We start from the raw sequence: 6,627 nt of genomic DNA, 5'->3' as shown, positions 1-6,627 counted from the left end.
TTGATCGAAATCGGTTCAGATATTGTTATAGCTCCCATATATATTTTTCATTTTTGTCCTCCGCAGCCGTAATATGCACTCTGTAACAACAATATTTGGGGAAATATATCAAATACAGCTCAAAAAAACATTTGCTAAATTTTATCGAGATCGGTTCAGATTTGGATATAGCTTTGGATATATAACTTGTCCGATTTACCTTTGATTGAGCACCAAACGTCTTATATTTTGAAATTTGGCACTTACGACCGAATTGAGTCTAGAAGCTAGTATGTCAAATTTGTTGAAGATCGGTTCAGATATAGCTATAGCTCCCATATATACTGTTCGTCATATTTAGATCTTTGAACTTTAAATTATATTCATAATCGTAGCGTGTATGATTGAATTCTCCCACAAAAACTTTTAACTGTTATGCGGAGCTCTACTAAATAAGCAAAGTGGTGTAGGGTATCATAAAGTCGGCCTTGCCCGACTTTAAGACTTTTGTACAAAATACTTTGTACATACTTTTGAGTGCGGTTGAGGCGCTGGGAAAATCTAGCAATAAACAATAAATATTCTAAAATTACATTTTTCCCAGCCGCCATAAAACACCACAGTGAACAATTCGGTGATCTTGTGCGCTGACGCATACGATAATGTGTGAGATAATAAAGGTTCTGACCCACACGCACAGATATCGATGCGCTCAGTAGATGCACAAGACCACTTGAATGAGATGTCAAGCAGCCCTGCAATGTTCTCCATTCAGTATTAGAATAGATAAGAACAATTGTGTGGCTGCGACTAGGTTAAGTTAGATTAGTTTCAGTAGTACGTAAGAAACATATTCCTTAAATAAAATTAGAATTGAATCTACAGCCAAACCATTCGGTTGGTTTTCTCTTCTCAATCAACTTTCTTTACTGGTTTATTCTGATTTCGTTGGCGAATAGAGCCAAATATCGTAGATAAGCAAATCATATAGATGAGTCTAAAAGTGGAAATACACGGGGCCCTTTGTTTTGGAGATGATCTCAAAATATTTAGGGGTTCAAATGAACCAAAAACAGAAAAAATTCCTGATTACACAATTGAAGCAGTCGACACGTCTGAGAAGAAAGTTAAGAACAGGGAAGAATTCTTGCATTTTGGATGACCATTGGATTATATTTAGCTGTAATATGGACCACAACAACTAACAGCACGACGGAGTGCGTAAATATTGGACAAATGTCCCTGTTCAATATGCTAAGTGTAATATCAATATGCTAAGTGTAATATCTGGGCAGTGATCCGTGACATAATATCAAAAGAGAAATCTTCCAAAATGGATTTGGACATAAGGGGGCTTCTAACATATTGTAGTGTTGTAGGGTATCACATGGTCGGCCCCGCATGACCGTAGCCTTTGCTTACTTGTTTCAAAATGAAAATGTAAATATAAAAGTAAAGCATATGTTTAGGCGACTGTTAGGTTAAATAAATAAAAAACACTCATACATTTTTCGAAAAGCTGGTCAGTTTTAATTATTCTAATGTATTGTAATTAGTTTAAATAATTCCATTTTAATTTAATTAATATTTGTATTTCAAATGGCGTGACATTAATATCAAATAAAAGTTTAATTCAATGGCGAAGTATTGGATAAATTTAATAAATAAAAAAACACTGACCTTGCGATCGAAAAATATGTGTTTTTATATGATTTTTATAACTCTTGGAGGGAGTATTCGATTTGGCCCAAACTTGGTACATCTTTATATTATTTTCAAACTTACATCGAGTTTGGAGTTGAAATATATCGGTACACGCCTTCTGTGACCACTCCCACAAAAGGTTAAAATTTTGTAAAAAAATATTTTACTTCAGAAAGGATTGATGATCTGATTATGCAAATCCTAATATATCAGTATCAGTTCTAGATCAGGTGCAAAAATATCTGCTCACTCAATCAAGTATCTCCCCCACAACGCGTCAACATTTTGAATAAATATAACTCTCATAAAATGCGAAATAAGCTTCCGATAATCTTCAAATTTCACACATTCCAATATTTTTACTAACACAATATATGGTATAAAGATTGTCCTCTTCTTTTGGCACCTCCCCCACGAAGGAGTCACAATTTTGAATAACGAAACGCAGATCAGTCTCTCTTAAAACTTCACACATCCGAATATTTTTTTACTAACGCACGATCTGGGGTCAAGATGATAGACACCTTCTGAAGTGGGTGACGAATTGGATTACTTCTACCATACCTAGTATCTAACGCACATTTCAATATTTTCCAAAAATTATCACATTTCTCTTGTAAAGTGAAAGAAATAGTCGAAATCTGACACGTAATAACATTTATATCCGAAATGGACAATATGAAATGGACAATATTGTGCCATTTCTTCTGAACCACTCCCATGAAGAATAACATATAACGCAAGTCAAAATATATTTGAATAAACGACCATTGGCTGAGGGTGTACAGCTGTCGAGAATATATAACTTATAACTTGTTTTTTATATGTTTTTATTGAATTGATGGAACAAAAAGCAACATTATATAATATAAAAATAACTTAATTTCATTGCTGCATGATATTTAGTAATACCATTAAACAATTATAATTTGGTTATAGTTATTTTTCTCCATTTGTTGGAGCGAGTTTATCTATGTACTTCATTTTTCCATTTGAACTGTATAAACATTTAGCTTTTTTGTTGCACTCTTTTGTATTTAAACAAGTGAAACATAAAAATATCAAATTTTAGAAAATTCAGTTAAAAAATGGGGCTAAAATGATCAAACTATAACTATACACTAATATAGATCTATTATATGGGGCTATACGGAAATGTTGGCCTTTATGGATAATTTATACATATTTTAAATAAATAACAAATTTAAAAAAAGTTCAGTTGAAAAATGTGAAAGAAAATCCAAATACTGAACTCGGGATGCAGAGTTACATAGTTACAGTTTTTTGACCATTTTAAATACCAAATACAAGTTTAAAATAATTTTGTCGAATAATGTGATTAATATTATCAAAATACCAAATATCGGGAGGAACTTACAAAACAGCATTATCACTGGATATGTTACAGGAAGTAGGCACTGCCACCAGGAACCAATAAATGAGTTATCAAATTAGTCGTTCCTTGCAAGTTGCATTGATTTATAATTCTAACTAACGTCATACTTATACCCTTCAACACTATGTTTAATTGGGTCTAACATTTATTATATTTAACTTCATTTTACACTGTGCAAGTCGGTCGGGTTAGCGCCCGAATTGAAGCGTATTGGTTTTGGAGATGCTTGTCAAATGTTAAGAAATTGAAATGGAACAAACACAGTTTGTTGTGAGAAATACCAATATTTAAATTTGACCGAGAATATTTTATAAACGCGAAAGTTGCTTCCTGGCGAAATCACAAAAATGTGAAAAGGGCACTTCTAACCTTTACATTGATGATGATTTCGATGACGTATATAGTCAGCTACAGCAAGGGTTTCACATGGTTGGGCCCATCCCACCATGGAATGTTGTTCGCTTTGTTGTCTGATGATGGGGTTGAACTGGCGATTTTCGGATGTTAGTAGGTCACGACTTTGAATTTTGTTTGTACCACCTATAAATATTCGTCATAGACCCTATAAAGTGTATATATTTATGATCAGCGTACAAATCGAATCGAACGATGTCCGTCCTTCTGTCTGTATGATGAAATTAGGATACATCCCATTATATGACGTAGAGTTTTTGAATTTTCGCACCATAGTTTGCATTATGCCTGCGATGGTTTGTATTGAAGGTATATCGGTCCACCTTTTCGACCACGTAACGGTACTTCTCAATATTCGGCATTTAATTGATTCAAGTCACCTTTTCTAAAATATTGTCTATATAGGTCCACGTTTTCGGTGCTTCCCGATATTCTGTATTTTGAGGATTTTAGCCACATTTTCTATGAAATTGTTTCAAATTTGGTGTTTGTAATGGGTTTAACACCCTGTGGAAAAACATTGCATATAAAGGTTAACGTTCTTCTACTATAGCCCCATATTACGGTATATCCGGATATTCAGTATTTTGAAGATTTTGCCCACATTCTCTAACGGATTTGTATAAAATTTAGTATTTGCAGGTCTAAATGGGTTATACCTTCGGTATCAGAACTTTATCCATATTGGTCCAGGGTTTCTATATAAAGTAACGACCAATATTCGGGTTTTTGATGATTCTAGTCATATTTTTCCAAGACTCGCTATAGATTGCATCTTTGTATTATAAAATTATCTATATTTCTCTCACACCGCGAACACAAACTGCCAATATACAGCAAATTCGGTTCAAAACTATAACTAAAACACCTTAAATCTGATGGAATCGTTGTGTGGGGAGAAATGCAAATTTTACCAAACACATATTATCATTCAGATGTTAAAGTGATGTCTACAGACGAACGGATATGGATAAATCGACATATAATTTTATGTTGCTCAAGATTACTATCTTATTTCGAGGAGTTACAAACGGAATGACAAGTTTCATTTTCCCTCCACAGTATGGTTGAGGTTAGAAAATAAACTACAAAAATTCTTAAAACTAAGCGAATAGTTCAATTAATTATTGATTTGCACAAACAGTTGTAAACAAATTCCAAAAAAGTCAATGGTAATTGGCTCGATTGCATCGAAGTAACATTGAAAACATTCTGAACCACAACCCACTCGTTTCGATACCTCACGACTTGTATCAGGTGTCTGCCTGATGCTTCAACATTTTATTTATTCTTTTCCATTGAAATCTGCCGCCATTGAATCGCTGTTCGAGTGAGTGCCTAAGGAATGTTATGGTTTAGGTGGTGGATAGATGATGTGGTCGTTCATATGCGTACATACATATATGTGTGTATTACTAATCTGACCCACAGTTTCCATATTAATTTTCCGCTTCATTTGGCCCTACAACAAAAATCGATTAAAACAATGTTCGTGGATATGACAACGTTTCCTCAGTGATTTTTATGGCCCTAATGAGTGTCATAAAACCATAACGTCCAGTGAATGAATTTTCGTCATTGTTTTTCTAATTTCTATCGAACATCAAACATGTCTTCGGATTGTGAAGGAGAAACAAACAAAAACACGAATGTTTCACTTTTAGTCAAAACAATTTCAGAAATGTTATGGATTTTGGGTGTATGGTTTTGCATTTTATTTTGGGAAAAGAACACTGGGATGGGATATTTATTTGTAAGAAATTTCAATTTTACTTATTAAAGAGTCATTAACATATTTAAACACTTCAAACCATTTTGAGTATCTAAGTGGAATTAATATGAATATGAATTAAGTAATACGAACATGTCTTCATGTCATTTTAACGGCTGTTTAGCCTATCTAAGAGTGAAAGGGCGAAGAGTATTTTTTCATGACAGTCTAAATTTGCAAAACAATTGTTTGTCTTTAGCCAGGTCCTAAGACATTTTAGGTATTACATTTCCTGAGTTTTTAGTACGGAAATAGTTAACTGAAAAAGTACTTAACATTGGTCTAATTGTGATGTCCCTAAAATGGTCAGTTTAAAATAAGAACTTCCGAAGGTGGAATAATGTCAAAAAGTCTTCATTATCTTTCATTTTGATGTTTTCCGTACCATTTAGTACTTTTCGAACAATTATGGTATGCATTTTCACAACAGTCTCCATATCACAACACCAGATACCAATAGAGATCTCGTTATCAAATTTGAGAGTTCCAGCTTTTCAGGGTGATATACAAAAACTGCAAAAAAGTCAAATACCATAATTTTTAGATTATTTTTAAATTTTATTGAATGAAAGCAAAAAATGTCGGAAATAGCAGCAAATTTTAGAATAAATTTAGATTTGTTCGAATTGGTCACCTTTGGTAGGAATTATGGCCCTTTTCCGGTGAAGCGCTTGCATGAGGTGATCGATACTTCGGTATTTTAGTGCCAACCTTGTTTTCCAAAATACTCGAGACACAGTAGGCCAACGGATTGGTATCCGGAAATTTTGTGCGCTGGAAATGAAGCGAGGAATCTCATTTTGTAACCATTCTTCCTGTTGGAATGTCCGAGTTCTGCGGCCAAAATGTTTGCGTGCCCAAGGCTTTAATACACCCTCCAGAATATTCACTATTTATTCTGATGCCATGGTCGATTAATACGAGCGGAGAGCGACCATCGGCTGTTATGGCGGCCCACACCATCACCATTGCCGACGCTTGAGTTCTGTTCGTTACTTTTCGAACCATTTCTGCTGATGTTGCTGTTTTCTTCCGTCCATTTCCTTGATGTTAGGCTACGCTACCAGTATCAGGGTAACGAGCGATGGTACGGAACACAAAAGATTTATTCACATTTAAATGCTGGAGTACTCTAACTATAGCCACTTATAAAGAAATCACACTATCACGTTTGAATTCCATCACAAATATTTTTTTTTTTGTGGAAAATTCTCACCAAAATGCTTTTGTACGTTTATAATGAGCTCACACGGGAATAATTTGAACAGCTGTCGGACGAGTGGCTTGGAAATGACAGCAGTCTGAATTTTGTTGCAGTTTTTTTCATCTCACCAGGTATATATCACATTTTAGGATACCAAAT

The sequence above is a fragment of the Musca domestica genome, unplaced genomic scaffold (genome assembly GCF_030504385.1).
Source record: "Musca domestica strain aabys unplaced genomic scaffold, Musca_domestica.polishedcontigs.V.1.1 10, whole genome shotgun sequence".
NCBI lineage: Eukaryota > Metazoa > Arthropoda > Insecta > Diptera > Muscidae > Musca > Musca domestica.
The sequence above is the reverse complement of the archived record's forward strand: the minus strand, read 5'-3'. Positions refer to the sequence as shown.